Source organism: Mustela erminea, chromosome 19, assembly GCF_009829155.1.
Source record: "Mustela erminea isolate mMusErm1 chromosome 19, mMusErm1.Pri, whole genome shotgun sequence".
Classification (NCBI taxonomy): Eukaryota; Metazoa; Chordata; class Mammalia; order Carnivora; family Mustelidae; genus Mustela; species Mustela erminea.
The window spans coordinates 9,118,144-9,132,356 of record NC_045632.1 but is presented as its reverse complement, the minus strand read 5'-3'; the positions used below and the strand labels follow the sequence as shown (position 1 = coordinate 9,132,356).

At 42.7% G+C, this 14,213-nt stretch overlaps 1 protein-coding gene and 1 long non-coding RNA gene across 3 annotated transcripts in view; both read left to right on the top strand.

Annotated features, from left to right (window-relative positions):
- The window catches only part of LOC116579173, a 28,067-nt gene extending 27,539 nt beyond the window's left edge, over positions 1–528 (top strand). For both annotated transcript variants that reach the window (XR_004281156.1, XR_004281157.1), the window contains exon 3: positions 428–528. This is a non-coding gene — a long non-coding RNA (uncharacterized LOC116579173). The remainder of the gene's footprint in view (positions 1–427) is intronic.
- The window catches only part of LOC116579132 (zinc finger protein 11-like), a 1,039,038-nt gene that overhangs the window by 147,957 nt on the left and 876,868 nt on the right, over positions 1–14,213 (top strand).

Sequence of the window (14,213 nt, the reverse complement as noted above, 5' to 3'; positions counted from 1 at the left end):
AACCACTTCTGTACATTCTCTGTATGTTATGTACATGATCTTTGAGTTCCTTTTTGGGTAGAGATTTTAATACTAAAATAAAGGGAACTGTATAGATCATTCCATGGGTTACTTCTTGGTGCATCTGCTTAGGTGTGATTCTGGGGATAAGCTCAAATTGGGCCAGCCTAAGCTCTTCCTCCGGACAGTTCATACTTTTGCTGGATAGTTTCCATTTCTTTTGCAGGAGACTGGGGGTTTTGAATGAGGTAAAAGATAAGGTGGAAACACGAAGGTAAGTAAAATATGGGACAGAGGTTAGAGGGTACAAACAGGTAACCGGAGAAGGTCAGGTCTTGGGTCTGGCTGGTGACATTAATTCCGATCATCTTGGGGACCATCATGGACTCTGCCAGTGGCCACATGGTGACTGTGGTATTTATTGCAGGGACAGCTGACCTTCAGGGATGTGGCCATAGAATTCTCTGAGGAGGAGTGGGGATGCCTGACCCACACTCAGCAGCAACTGTACAGGGATGTAATGTTAGAGAATTACAGACACCTTGTCTTCTTGGGTGAAAATAAATCCTTCCAGATTTCCAAACCCCACTCTGGGTTTTGTTCCTTCCTGTGAAGACTGTGTCTTGGAAGATTCCTGTGTGAGTGACACGAATTCAGATCCAGGCAAAAAGGGAAATAAGTTGGGATTTGTAGATGGAGAGAGAAATCTTCATGATGTGTCCTTTTCAGCTCTAGCTTCCCCTTCTTCATCACTTCTGTAGATTCCTGGTCATTCTAAACACTGAGTGGCATAAAATGGTTCTGCCCACGTCTTCTACTCCAGTTTCCACCCACTGTTGTATAGGTGGTACCGGGAAGTGGAGGTCAGGACATGAACGTTGGAAGTACCTCCTGTGTGTTCTAAAGGGTCTGTTGGACAACAGGATGTGAGAAATGTTTTTCTAGAATTCTGCAGTTTCCTCTCTTCTCTACCAAGCACAACTGTGATTGAAAGAATCTCTAGGGATACTCACTTTCTTTTTTAATAAAAAACAGGCCTCATTATATCCAAGCCAGACTTTGTCTCCTTTTTAGAACAAAAGAAGCAGTTCTGGGATGTGATAAGAAAGAAGACAGTAGTCATCCATCCAGGTAGGTGGGAATGAATGAAGCGGGTGACAGAGGTGACGTCCAAATGTGAAGGAGGATGATGGACCTTAACGTGTGGTTTCAGTCAATTTCCTTGAATGGACATTAGTTTGGGAAGCCTGATGGTGTTGGTCTCCCTGTCACTGAGGGACATCTGCTATCCAAGATTATCAGGCAGTTACATTCTCTAGGGATTCTCCTTCAGCTCGAGCGCTGGTCCACCACATCCACAGTGAGGCCAGGTAACTGCCCTGGGAGTGGGAGGGCCTCCATGACCTGAGAGCTTCTCCATTGCCATGACGGACCCAGGAAAGTACCTTATTTCCAAAAACCTTAGTGTTGAGCCCTTTGTAAGTTCTGTTTTGCTTCCTGTGAGATGCATGTGAGGGTAGTGGTGGGCATAATGGGATTTGGTGCAGAAATGCTGAGAGCACTGGAGACAGACGTCCCGTGTTTTCAGATTTATGCTTTCCAATGTGACGGAGGCTTTCATCTGAATTATACAAAATTGAGACTCAGTAGCATTTTCAGATCAGAAAGTACCTCCCTGAAATGACAAGGTCTAGTCCTTTACTCCCCTTCAAGAGTTGGTTTTACTTCATATGAACTTGATCATGGTATCTCCCCTGCAAGGTAAGTTTTGTATGAACTAATAGTAGAAATTTTTCCACTCTGTATTCCATTCTTCTGTGGTGAAGTAATGTATCTGTTTATTTCCTAGAATTCATACCTAAATAATGCCGGGAGGGGGGGGCAGAACATTTGGAACTCAACATTTGTTGCCTATAATACAGTCTCAGTTGTTGCCTTATTAATAGTTGCGTCATTTCATAATTTCATTTTATATAAAGTTATTGTGACTTTACCATGTTTGTTTTTATTTTTTAATTAGTTGTAGTTGAGATTCATTTCTGTTTTTTTTTTTTTAAGACTTTATTTATTTATTTGGCAGACAGAGATCAGAGAGGCAGAGAGAGAGAGAGGAGGAAGCAGGCTCCATGCCTAGCAGAGAGCCCGATGTAGGGCTCAATTCCAGGACCCTGGGATTGTGATCCGAGCGGAAGGCAGAGGCTTAACACACTGAACCACCCAGGCGCCCTGAGATTCATTTCTGATGTTTCTTTAGATCCCAAATCCTGATAGGATGTGGACATGTGCTTTATAAGAAGTGAGGTAGATAATTAGTACAGTCCCCATGTTTAAGAAAAACTTCTGTTTATGAATGTAGTTTTACAGCAGGGAAGGTCAGTCATTAGATTTTTGTTCTGCTCTCCTCAAAATAAACGTGAATTCATCCAAATACTTATGTAAAGGCTTTGTCAGTATATTTTAGAGTGTTGGTGGTATTGTTCATCTGGAAATGAAAGGATTTTGCTTGCTTTTCTACAGAATGAATTATACATTCTGCATCAAAAAAGGGCTCTGTTAATAACATGATACATTTTTAATGTCTTATAAGTCCTTATTGGTAAAATTTTTCATTAGATGTTTTTCTGGTTGATATTAATGACTATTCATTGCAATTCGACTGTCCATGAAGACATGCCAATAATTCCAGTGCTTGTTTTTTATGGGGTCACAGTCACAGTTTAAAAATACGGTTACACGGTGGTTTCCCTTTTAAATAACTCATCCTTTTTTATGTAAAATGTTTTGGATTAAATTTGGACTTACTCTGGTTTTTCAATTCCATGATCATGTGCTTCTTTTTGTCTTGGGCTTCCCATATCACAAAGTCATTTGGGTTTCCTTTTTACCCATGTGTTTTATTATAGGGTGACAATTTTTAACTCCATAGATTTTAAGACAATGTGAGTTTTCCTCAAATCTAAATTACTTTTAGGCTCTTTGCCAATAAAATTATGTATGTGCCGCTCTGTATCAATATCACGCATACATACAATGTTACTATTGTGTAGTTGGTTGGTCAGTGGTCAGTGTATGTTGTATCATGTCTATGGAGTTGTCATAATAATAGAATTCATTTCATCATCTATTGGTGAATTTATATTTTCCTTGCATGAGAGAAACACTTTCTTGAACTGAAAGTAATTTTTTAAAAGATTTTATTTATTTATTTGACCGTGAGAGAGAGATCACAAGTAGGGAGAGAGTCAGGCAGAGAGAGAGAGGGAAGCAGTCTCCCCGCTGAACAGAGAGCCTGATGTAGGGCTGGATCCCAAGACCCTGAGATCACCACCCCTGTCAAAAGCAGAGGGTTGACCCACTGAGCCACTCGGGTTCCCTAAAGAAAGATTTTCGAGTAACAGCACCAACTAAGAGGAAGCACATGTATGTGTGTCTCGCAACTGTGTCTTCAGAAGGAAAAGGAATATTGGTTTCGAGGAGCACATTTCTAGGTTTCAAAATTGATGATTTCCTAGTAAGCAAAAGTATTATATATTCATATTAGGAATAGTACGGAACTTTTAAAAGTTCCTAAATCTCGAGTATCTTGGTTTGAGGCTCTCCGCATGTAAATCCTATCTTGTGTACCTGGGTGTTAACTCATGCAGGATCCACTCTGCTTCTCTTCTCCCAATCTGCATAATCTTAAAATCTCAAGGATTTTAAGAACAGTTTGCATGAAATGACTTGGTGTTCAGAATTTAATGTGCACATGGGAGTAATTCTCCAGGGAGCACATTACATTCCATGTAGTTTAATTGATATCATTCATTCTTTTGTTTGTGATTGGAGAAGTAAAATTTATTGAGTTGCTATTCTTTTCCTTTCTTGGAAGTAACATCGAGGTTGCTCACTTCACTGTAACAGTTTGATTAGGTGAAAACGTAGAGACTTCAGGATGCCTGGGTGGCTCAGTGGGTTAAACCTCTGCCTTCCACTCAGATCATGATCCCAGGGTCCCAAGATCGAGTCCCATATTGGGCTCCTTGCTCAGCAGGGAGCCTGCTTCTCCCTCTACCTGTCACTCCCTCTGCTTGTGCTCTCATCCTCTCCTTCTCTCTCTGTTAAATAAATGAATCAAGTCTTTAAAAAATGGGGGGAAAAAAAAGGAGTGATGATGTAGCCCAGGGTAAGAGATGAAATACGTCTAGGCTAGAGCTTTGGCTTAAATTCTTCATGTGGGAGAGGACCCTTGAAGAAGGCTGTGCTACTGACTGAATTTAGAAATGTAGATTTTTCTTGTTTCCTTTCCAAATCATCTCCAGTTCTTCTGTCTCCTTATCTCCATTCCGGTGATGTGGGGAGCCATGCACTTGTGGATGGCAGTCACGTAGGTGACTAGGCCCAGGATAATGGGACTGTGAATGTTTAACCCAAGGAAAATGGGTGCGCTCGTGGACGACGCACGTTCAATGCCTGGAGTCACAAGGAGGGTATATGATTAACCTGTAGTTTTGGGAAGGGCACAAGATCTGTAGAACAATAGAAACCTATGGAGTCACGTAGGTGCTCACGAGCATCTCACATGCTCATGGATAAGGTGACTAGTAGTCCTCCTGATTGGTGTTTAGGTGAATCGCGTGATATGGTGATTGGGCATTTGTAACTACTGATACTATAATAAGGGGCTTAATTTGAGGAGCGGGGTTCCCGGATCAAGATATGTAGAAGACTGACAATAAAGAAGTTTGCCACTCAACCTCGTCTGCGGGTCGTTCTTGCGGGTCGAGAGCGACACGGTCATGTGTAGGCAACAGAGCTGACCTTCCTTTCTGTCCTATGGAGGCCCCATCGTCACTGCTCTTTCCTCCCCCAAGTCACACAGGCTCTTGTAGCTCCTTAGAAGGACCATGGGATTTTCTAGTTTATTAGTAAATCATTGGTAACAAGATAATTTGAGACCATATCTGAGATTTAAATATATTTTCATTACCACTTCATTGGAAGCTTTGGAAAACACCATCAGTGGGCCACAGGATTGATTTAGACACTTGGCACTGAGAGAGTTGTGAGGACAGATAAAACATGATGATGACCTAGTTTGGGAGGAAGATAAGTCCTATAGAACAACACCAAATATGGAGAATTCTTGATGTGGGCAAGTTCTGTAGGGAGATCCCTTTGGTCACTGCAAGGCCTTAGGAAGCTACTTGTGGTGAACAAATGTGACAGAGATGGGGACTTAAGAATGGTGGGGATTTTCTAGGATTCAGAGAATAAGATGCTTTCTTTACAGATTCATAAATTTCTTGGTGATAAGGGAATCATCAGCAGTGACCATTTCTGCTTCAGACAGCCTACCCAATTTTGGGGCTAGCTGTCCCTATGTTGTTTCACAGCCCATGCTGTCCCTACAGTCCTCCAAACCTGAGCAGAAAGAGGACTTGCATCAGTTGTAGAAACTAATCAGATTAAGTACATATTTATCCTCATATTTAACATTGGATCAATTGAGGGATAATAATGCATTTTTCAATACCTGTTACTTTGTGGTCAGGCCCCATGAAAAGACTGATGTGTGGAGCACCTGGGTGGCTCAGTGGGTGAAGCCTCTGCCTTTGGCCCAGGTCATGTTCTCAGGGTCCTGGGATGGATACCCACATTGGGCTCCCTGCTCGGCAGGGAGCCTGCATCCCCCTCTCTCTCTGCCTGCCTCTCTACCTACTTGTGGTCTCTCTCTCTGTCAAATAAATAAATAAAATCTTTTTAAAAAAGCTGAAAAAAAATTAAAAAAAAAGACAAGACTGATATGTATGCATAGAAAAGAAGATGTGTATTTTGTGTTAGGTATACAGTGAGGAGATAGGTGCTCAGGCCTGAGAGAGTGGCTCAGACACACTAGAGTGCACTCTCATCTTTTATTTCTCCTCTGTGATATGGTCCTCCCTAGACATTCTGTTCATACTAGCTCTCTCATGGCCCCAAGATACCTGCTCCCCCCACCACACACACACACCAAGCATCAGTCCATGTTGAAGGCAGCAAAGGAGACAGTGTAAGTCTGCTTCCACTTAAGAAATTTGAATTGATGCCTCTTCGTTTTCATTCAGGGAAGGCCATCCTCCCCAAGGCCTACTCCTGCCATGCCGTTGACCAGAACTCTGTCATAGGAGCCAGTCTAAGTAAAAATGTGGAAGTGTAGCACAGGTGGACATAGAAATGTTTGCAAATGCCTCTTGTTCTATGAACTGGTTCACAGCATCTGAGAGAAAGGGAATCATATTTTGCACTGAACCTGTTTTTTAAAAAGATGCTAACATTTAGAGTATCCTTAATCTTAATGCTCAGGGATTTTATGCTGCATGCACATTGAATGTTGATGAGCTCCTTAAGCCTGCAATTATTTATGGTCTAACAGTAAAAATCATCCTCGATAGATTGACCGTAAAAATGCTGTATGCCATCCCAATGTAATACAAGACGTATCGATGTCCCGTGTGCATTTCATTACTTAGTTGATAAAATATTTACATAAGTGCCCCTTCATTTTAATTATGTTGCCTTTATAGAAGAATGGGACCAGAGGTGTGTTTGGGGTGATCCCAGAAAGCTCAAGGAGAGTATTGAGAGAAAGCAGAGATGGAAAAGAAGGAAGCCAAGATAGACTTCGTTAGAGTCAGATTAATTTATGAAAAAAGAAAGTGTGTGTTGTGTATGTTGTGTGTGAGTTGTCTAAGTGTATGTCACAACAGTAGCATGATCACAAGCATAGAGGGATTCTGAGAGTGACTTATCTGTGGATAACTCTGGGATGACCCATGACATTTCCTTCAGGGGTAATCAGATTTTGCCTGCATCAGAATCACCAGGACAGTTGGAAATCTTGGATTGCTTTGCCTATTCCTATATCACCATATCAATAAGTCTGGGGTGTAACTCCTGAATTTCTTTTCTTATGCATTCTCAGGTCCCTGTCTAGGGAACAAATGCTGAGAACCAGTGAGTGTCTGGGGACACATTTAGAGCTCACTTCCTCAGGAAGGGTATTAGCCTATGCAAAATGTAGTCAGGGGACAGGTCCATAATCCTGGTTCTCCAGGTGTGAAAGTGGACTCCTGTGTGTTCTGGGCCTTCCCTGTGTTTTGACCTTGGACACCTGACCTCTGTGTCTGGTTCTTAAGTAGTCAGCCAGAAAGCCACTCAGGCTACATGTGTGTGGTTTGAGCTGGAATTTTCACTTTGAAGTCCCAGTTCACAGAATTTGTTCCATGTGAGGGCTTCTGGTTCAACCACTGAGTGTGAAAGATGAAAAAGAATGCAAGCACAGGTCACCTTCTGGAAAAGCATTGGACTGGGGTGCCTCGTGTTGATGTGCAGGGTATCCAGGGTCAAACCCTGAGTCTACAAATATTGAGACATTCACTCAACCTTCTTGTACCTAAACCATTTCTGCCAGTAAAAGGACAATAACATTAGCACTAACATAGAGAATTAAGGATATTTAAATACATTAAAATAGATAAAGCATCTGGCATTTGGGTGGCTCAGTGGGGTAAGCCTGTGTCTACAGCTCAGGTCATGATCTCAGTGTCCCTGGATCAAGCCTGGCATTGAGCTCTCTGCTCAGCAGGGGGCCTGGTTCCCGCCCCCCTCCCTCCATGCCTGCCTCTCTGCCTACTTGTGATCTCTCTCTGTATCAAATAAATAAGATCTTAAAAGTATAGATAAAACATCAGTAACCATGGGACATACATTGTAGGTATTATGCAGAGGAATATGTGAGACTTCACTGAATATTTTGGATTTTCTTTTTCATGAAAAAGGTAGCCCAGCAGTCCTGTTCCATGCAGAATGCTCTCCATTTGAATGTAGCTTTTGAACCTTGGAAGAAAGCTGAGTAGCCTGCATGCATGTGAAAACTGCAGTGGTCTGTCTGGTCCAGATGGTCCCTGGAATCCTGAGGAATTGCTCACGCTGCTATCTGTACCTTTTCCTTTACTGGAATGGAATGAAGGCACATTTGAGAGGTTTTAGTCTCAGTCATCTGAATGTAGCCAACTGTTTGTCATTCATTCTAGAGGTATCCCAGGGACTGTGGCAACTTCTAGTTTAAACATTTGCAGTAATTTGGTTTCTAATTTTATTTTCTGTGTTCCCAGAGGGTCAGACATGTACCCATTGGCAACTGTGGGCCCCTGAGCGTTTTCCAAGCCAGCGCTGGCAAGTCCCTGATCAGTGGATCCCCAGGTTACATACAGACATTGGCAGGACTGAAGCCCATTCTCTGTTGCAGAAAGAGTACAGTAGGCTGGGCTCTGAGACCGCCCCAGTTCACTGTTCAACACAAGTTCACTGTTCATCCTGCAGAGAGACGTTATGCTCCACACTTGGGCCATGCTACTGGCTCGCTGTTCTCCTCAGTAGCCATATGACATGGGCTCTGTGCTCGCCCAGGGCCTATGTTCAGGCATCCTGGTATGGTAGCAGTGGAAGCTATGGTCAGCAGTGGAAAGTGACTGCCTGCTTGCAGGCCTGCCCAGATAGAGGGATAGAATGTCCTTAATACTCTACTGCAGTGTGTTGGCGGTGACCAAACACAAGCCTAGCTGGTGACAAACCTTGACCAGGTAGTTCTCTCTGGCCCTGAACATGAGCAGGGTCCCTGGGGTCTCTCAGTGTGACTGCAGGGTGGACATGGTCTAGTCTGGCAGTCTTCCAAGATCTGATCGCCTTTTTATTTTTTTAAGGTTTAATTTATTTATTTGTCAGAGGGTGCACAGGTGGGAGGAGCTAGGAAGAGGGAGAGGGAGAAGCAGGCTTCCCGCTGAGCAGGAAGCCTGAGGCAGGGCTCCATCCCAGGACCCCGGGATCATGACCTGAGCCAAATGAAGGCAGACACTTAACTGACTGAGCCTGAGGTGCCCTTGATCACTGGTGGCTGTAGCCCTGCCCCCCTTGCCTGTGTCTGTGGTCCTCTGGTCCAGCACCAGATTCCTCCCAGGGTTCCCCATGAGGTGAGATCTCAGCGGGCCACCCAGAAAGGGGCCTGCCATTTGGGCAATGCTGGATGCCCACGGGGGGTTGTTCTTGGTGGAGCAATTGTAGTTTGTTTTGGTCCTTCATGGTAGGGCTCTGCTAGTCCTAGGGAGGTGCCTTGTGATTAAAGTGAAATCGCTCCTCTTTTCTAAGGACCCTCTTGGTCTCTGGGATTCAGGGGCTGCTTTGGCCTGACCCCTGAGTACTGAGAGTTGCCATGGAGGTCTGATGCAGACAGGTGTTAGTTTGATGCCGTCATTTCTCTGTGATGGATGGTTTTGTGTTTCAAGCTAAACGTATTTCTCTATATGCCAGTGTTTATGTGTGTATATTTTTACCCAACTACTCCTTTGATTTCTCTCCATTTTTTGTGTATCTCTAGAGAGACACAAAGCCTGCTGTGGGGCTCAGTCCCAAAACCCTTAGATCATGACCTGAGCCAAAGTAGACTCTTAACCCAACTGAGTCACTGATGCAGTCCCACCCATAATTTTTATTTTATTTTATTTTTTATTTTTATTTTATTCATTCATTCGTTCCTTCATTCATCCATCCATCATTTATTCATTCATTTATTTATGGAATTTAGAACTGTGGTATTGAAAATATGGGCATCAGTTGCACACCTGTTAGTAATATAGAAACTTAGACCCAACCCAGAAATCGAAATCAGAATATAAATTTTAACAAGGCCTCAGTTGATTGTCATACACAGTAACATTGGAGAAATACATGTCTAGATCAGCTACACTCTTCCCTTATTCTATGCTTATCTTTATGTCTGTAGTATATTATTTTGATAACTGTGATTTTACAGTATGCCTTAAATCACAATGTGTGCTGTTCATTTTCCAAATTATTCTGGGTATGTGTTATCTTGTGACATCCATGTAAAGTTAGGATGCATTTTGTTCTTTCTGCAAAAATAGCATAAATCTGCAGGTCAATTGAAGTTTTATTGATAGGTCAGTAGTATTAAGTATTCGAGTGAAAGAACATCGATGTGTTTCCACTTATTTCTTCTTTCAATTCCTGCACACTATTTGTAGTTTTCATTGTTCCAGATTTGATATCATTATGTTGAATTATAAGCATTTTATCTGGGGGGATGTTCCTTTAAATGTATTATGTCTTAACTTTTTGAATTCTTTTTTTATGTAAAAACAACAAATTTTTTATGTGTTGGGTTTGTATTCTTCAGTGTTCTAATTTTTTTTTTTTTTTAGTTTTCACAGGTTTCTTTTTATTTTTTTAAAGATCTTATTTATTTATTTGACAGAGATCACAAGTAGGCAAAGATTCAGGCAGAGAGAGAGGGGGAAGCAGGCTCCCTACTGAGCAGAGAGCCCAATGCAGTGCTCAGTTCCAGGATCCTGGGATCATGACCTGAGCCAAAGGCTCAGAGGCTTTAAGTCACTGAACCACCCAGGCATCCCTTTTCACAGGTTTCTAACAAAAAAGATTCCCAGGAGAGGAAAATGGCCTTGGAATAGGGGGCGCTAGACACATCACATCTCAGGAACACAATTAAATATGTTCCAAATCACCCTCAGTACTCCAGAAATGGCCATGAAGACTGACAGATCATACTCCCCAAGTTACAGGAAAGAAGAGGCCACATCATTGAAGGCAGAAAGTTTGGAGACATGGTTGAGGGAGGGAAGAATTATAGTGTTGTGGAAGGCAGGGATCCCTGGTTGTGGGGAAAGTGGTATGACAGAGGGAACGCACAAGGAGAATGTTTCTCGAAAGCCCCTGGCTTGGAAAACAAGTGGGTTGAATTTCATTGAGTTCTTGGAACTAGCAGGTTTTAAAGCCTAGAGTTTTAAAGGTCAGCAGGCTTGGCTGGGATAGAGCCAAGAAGGTGCTGTGCTACTCCTGGAGAGAAGGAAGGCAAGCAACCTGGGTACAGACAACCTGGCAATGGTGATTAGAGGAATGACTGGGGGACACAGTGGGAAGAGTATTCACTAGTCTAGGAGTGTTTCCCTGTGAGGAAACATTCAGTGGGATATGTGTCTAAGAACACAGGAGTTAGATGGCACCATTTCCCTCTCCTGCCCTGTAGCATAATCTCAGAGCAGTGTCCCAGTCAGTGAGGACATTGGCGCTCTGGCTTGTTTCCTAAGCCCCAGGCCCCTGCCCTCTGGTTGGACTGACCCTCTCAGTCTAGCTTACCTCAGGCCCAGAATGGTGGGCCCCTGCCCACACCACATCTCCTAAGGAGAGAGTTCTGCACAACCTCCGTTCTGGTGGAGGTGATTTCAGGTCTCATTTCAGAAGCAGACCAGAGCTTACCTAGGTAAAACTGACCACATTCAGACCAGGGAGCAAATACTCTCTACAGAAGGCAAGGAGAGCCTCTGCAGACCACTGACTAGAAGGATGTAGCAGTGCTGCTGCCCCCTGGAACAATTTGATACTTAAACTGTAACCCCTGGAGGATTTTACTAGTTGCCAAGCACATTTAGATATGGCCTTAAGAAATACATACACTGGCAACAGGTCTTTGGGGAGAAGGACGATGTACGACCGTGAAGCTGGGCAGCTGGGGATGCCTGACTCGCTCAGGACGGAACGCCGCCCCTTCACAGAAGCCGGGCAGCCGGGAACGCCCGGCATGCCCAGGGCGGAACGCCGCCTGCCTCAGGGAAGCCGAGCACCTGGGAACACCCGGTCAGCTCAGGGTGGAATGAAAACCACCTGCTTCCCTTATCCGTTATTGCTCCTTTCTCTTCCCAGAAGCGCCCGTTGTTAGTTAGATGAGTCCTTTGAATGTGCTTGGTTAACTATAAACTTTATCCTCCTCCTTTCTTGTCTGCAAGACGGGATTAATGTTTGACCTTCATTAGTCCTATTGGCTATTGGTTCTATCTCATAAAAGTGAGACTGTGGAGTTGCTCGTGGCAGCAGTCCTTTTCGACTGTTGTCCCCTGCTCCCAGTCTCTTGCAGCTGACTTGTTTGTGCCTAATTCTCTCGTCCCCGACTGGAAGCGGCGTAGCAGGACACATCACTGGCTTTTGTAACACAGAGAGGAAGGCAGACTTAGACAAAATGCTATGATGGAAGAATTTATCCCAAAAGAAACCAAAAAATACGGCCATGACCAGAGATCGAAGGGATGCAGTTATCAGTAACATACGCAATGGAGAATTAAAGGCAACAATCATAGGGATACTCACAGGTTTGAGAAAAGAGTGCTGAGAACTTCACCACAGAGACAAGAGTTATATCTGATTCTTGGTTTAAGCTTAAGTAGTGATTTCAGGATCCTAGGATCCAGCCTCAGGTCAGTGTGGACATTCAGTGTGCTGTCTACTTGATACTCTCCCTCTCCCTCTGGAGCTCCCACTCATGCTCTTTCTCTCTCTCCGTTTCTCTCTCAAATAAATATATTTTTTTAAATCAAAGAGATTAACAATGCAATAAATGAGATTGAAAAGAGGGTTGATGCAATAAACAGCCAGCTGGAGGAAAGGACTTTCTGATGTCAAGGACACAAAAAAGGAAAATAATCTGAGCAAAAGAGATACTTGATTTAGGGAACTCAGTGACTACATCAAATATTGTAACATTTGGTTACAATGTGCTGGGACAGTTTTGTTTCCAAATATAACTTAAGTTCCTTTTTCTGGTGTAAGAAGAGTTCCCATTTATTTGGTAGAGGGTTGATAATTCAGTCTCAGTGACTTGTGCAATTTTAGGAATTATCTAATGTTATTGTTTTTATTGCTAAGTTATCTGATTTGGTAGTATATAAATGCTGACTAAGTTAAAGCACAGCCAGTTTTAGTATTTCGGGTAAACTGGGCATTACATTCATTGTTCCATTACTATTCTGGTCTCTATTTTATTTATTTCAGATTTATCTTTCTTACTTCCTTGTACTACTAAATTTCATCTAAGTTTTTTCCTTTCCTTGTTTCTCATGGCAAGTTAAGGTTTTTTTTTTTTTTTTTAAGGTTTTATTTATTTATTTGACACACAGAGATCACAAGTAGGCAGAGAGGCAGGCAGAGAGAGAGGAGGAAGCAGGCTCCCTGCAGAGCAGAGAGCCAGACGTGGGGCTCGATCCCAGGACCCTGGGATCATGACCTAAGCCGAAGGCAGAGGCTTTAACCCACTGAGCCACCCAGGCGCCCCGAAAGTTAAGTTTTTAATTCCAACTCTCTCTCTCTTGTTTTTAAAGATTTAATTTATTTATTTGACAGACAGAGATCACAAGTAGGTAGAGAGACAGGTAGAGAGAGGAGAGGAGGAAGCAGGCTCCCTCCCAAGCAGAGAGCCCAAAGTGTGACTCGATCCCAGGACCCTGAGATCATGACCTGAGCTGGAGGGAGAGGCTTAATGCACTGAGCCACCCAAGCACCCTTCCAGCTGTTTTTTTTTTTTTTTTTTTAACTCACCCATGTATTTCAAAAAAAAAAAAAATTGAAAATGGGAAGTGTTGCAGACAATGTTTAGCAGAAATAAACAATAAAAACAATAGGGGAAAAGCACGGAAAAATTAAATTAGGACTCTTTAGGGTTGTTTATAGATCATGTCATCTGTGAACACAGATAATTTTACTTTTTCTTTTTTTCAGTTTGGATTCTTTTTATGTGTCTTTTCCGACTGGAATGTCCAGTACCATGTTGAAAGGCAGTGATAGGGTTACTTTATTACTACATTTCTGGTCATAGAGAAGAAGCTTACAATCTTTACCTATTGAGTATGTTGGATTTTTTTCTATTTGGTTCATTTCAGTTTTGTGTTTAAATAACCATCCTTCTAATTTTACACTCCTGTGGCACTTTTCCAGATTATTTGAGACGCAGGAAGGGATTTGTGCTATAACATGACAGTATCACAGAATTTTCTATTAGGGTATGTGGTCAGTATGTTGTGTTCAAAGATAAGGTGTCCGTGGAGGAAGGAAATTCTGATGATTCCTTCCCAGCCATCTTTCTGACACTCTCTGATTGACTTGAAGCTTGTATGTTACAAATCATCAGTATATTCATCTGAAAGTAGTAAGTGCAAAGACTTTACATTTCTTTTATTTGATATTTTTCAGCCATATCTTCACATGAAACTCAGAACTTCCTGCAAAAGCCGAGCATAGAAGCTTCTTTCCAAAAAGTGACTATGAGTAGATACAAAAATAGTGCTCTTGAAGATGTATACTTAATGACAGCCTGACGGTGATAGGGAGAGGGA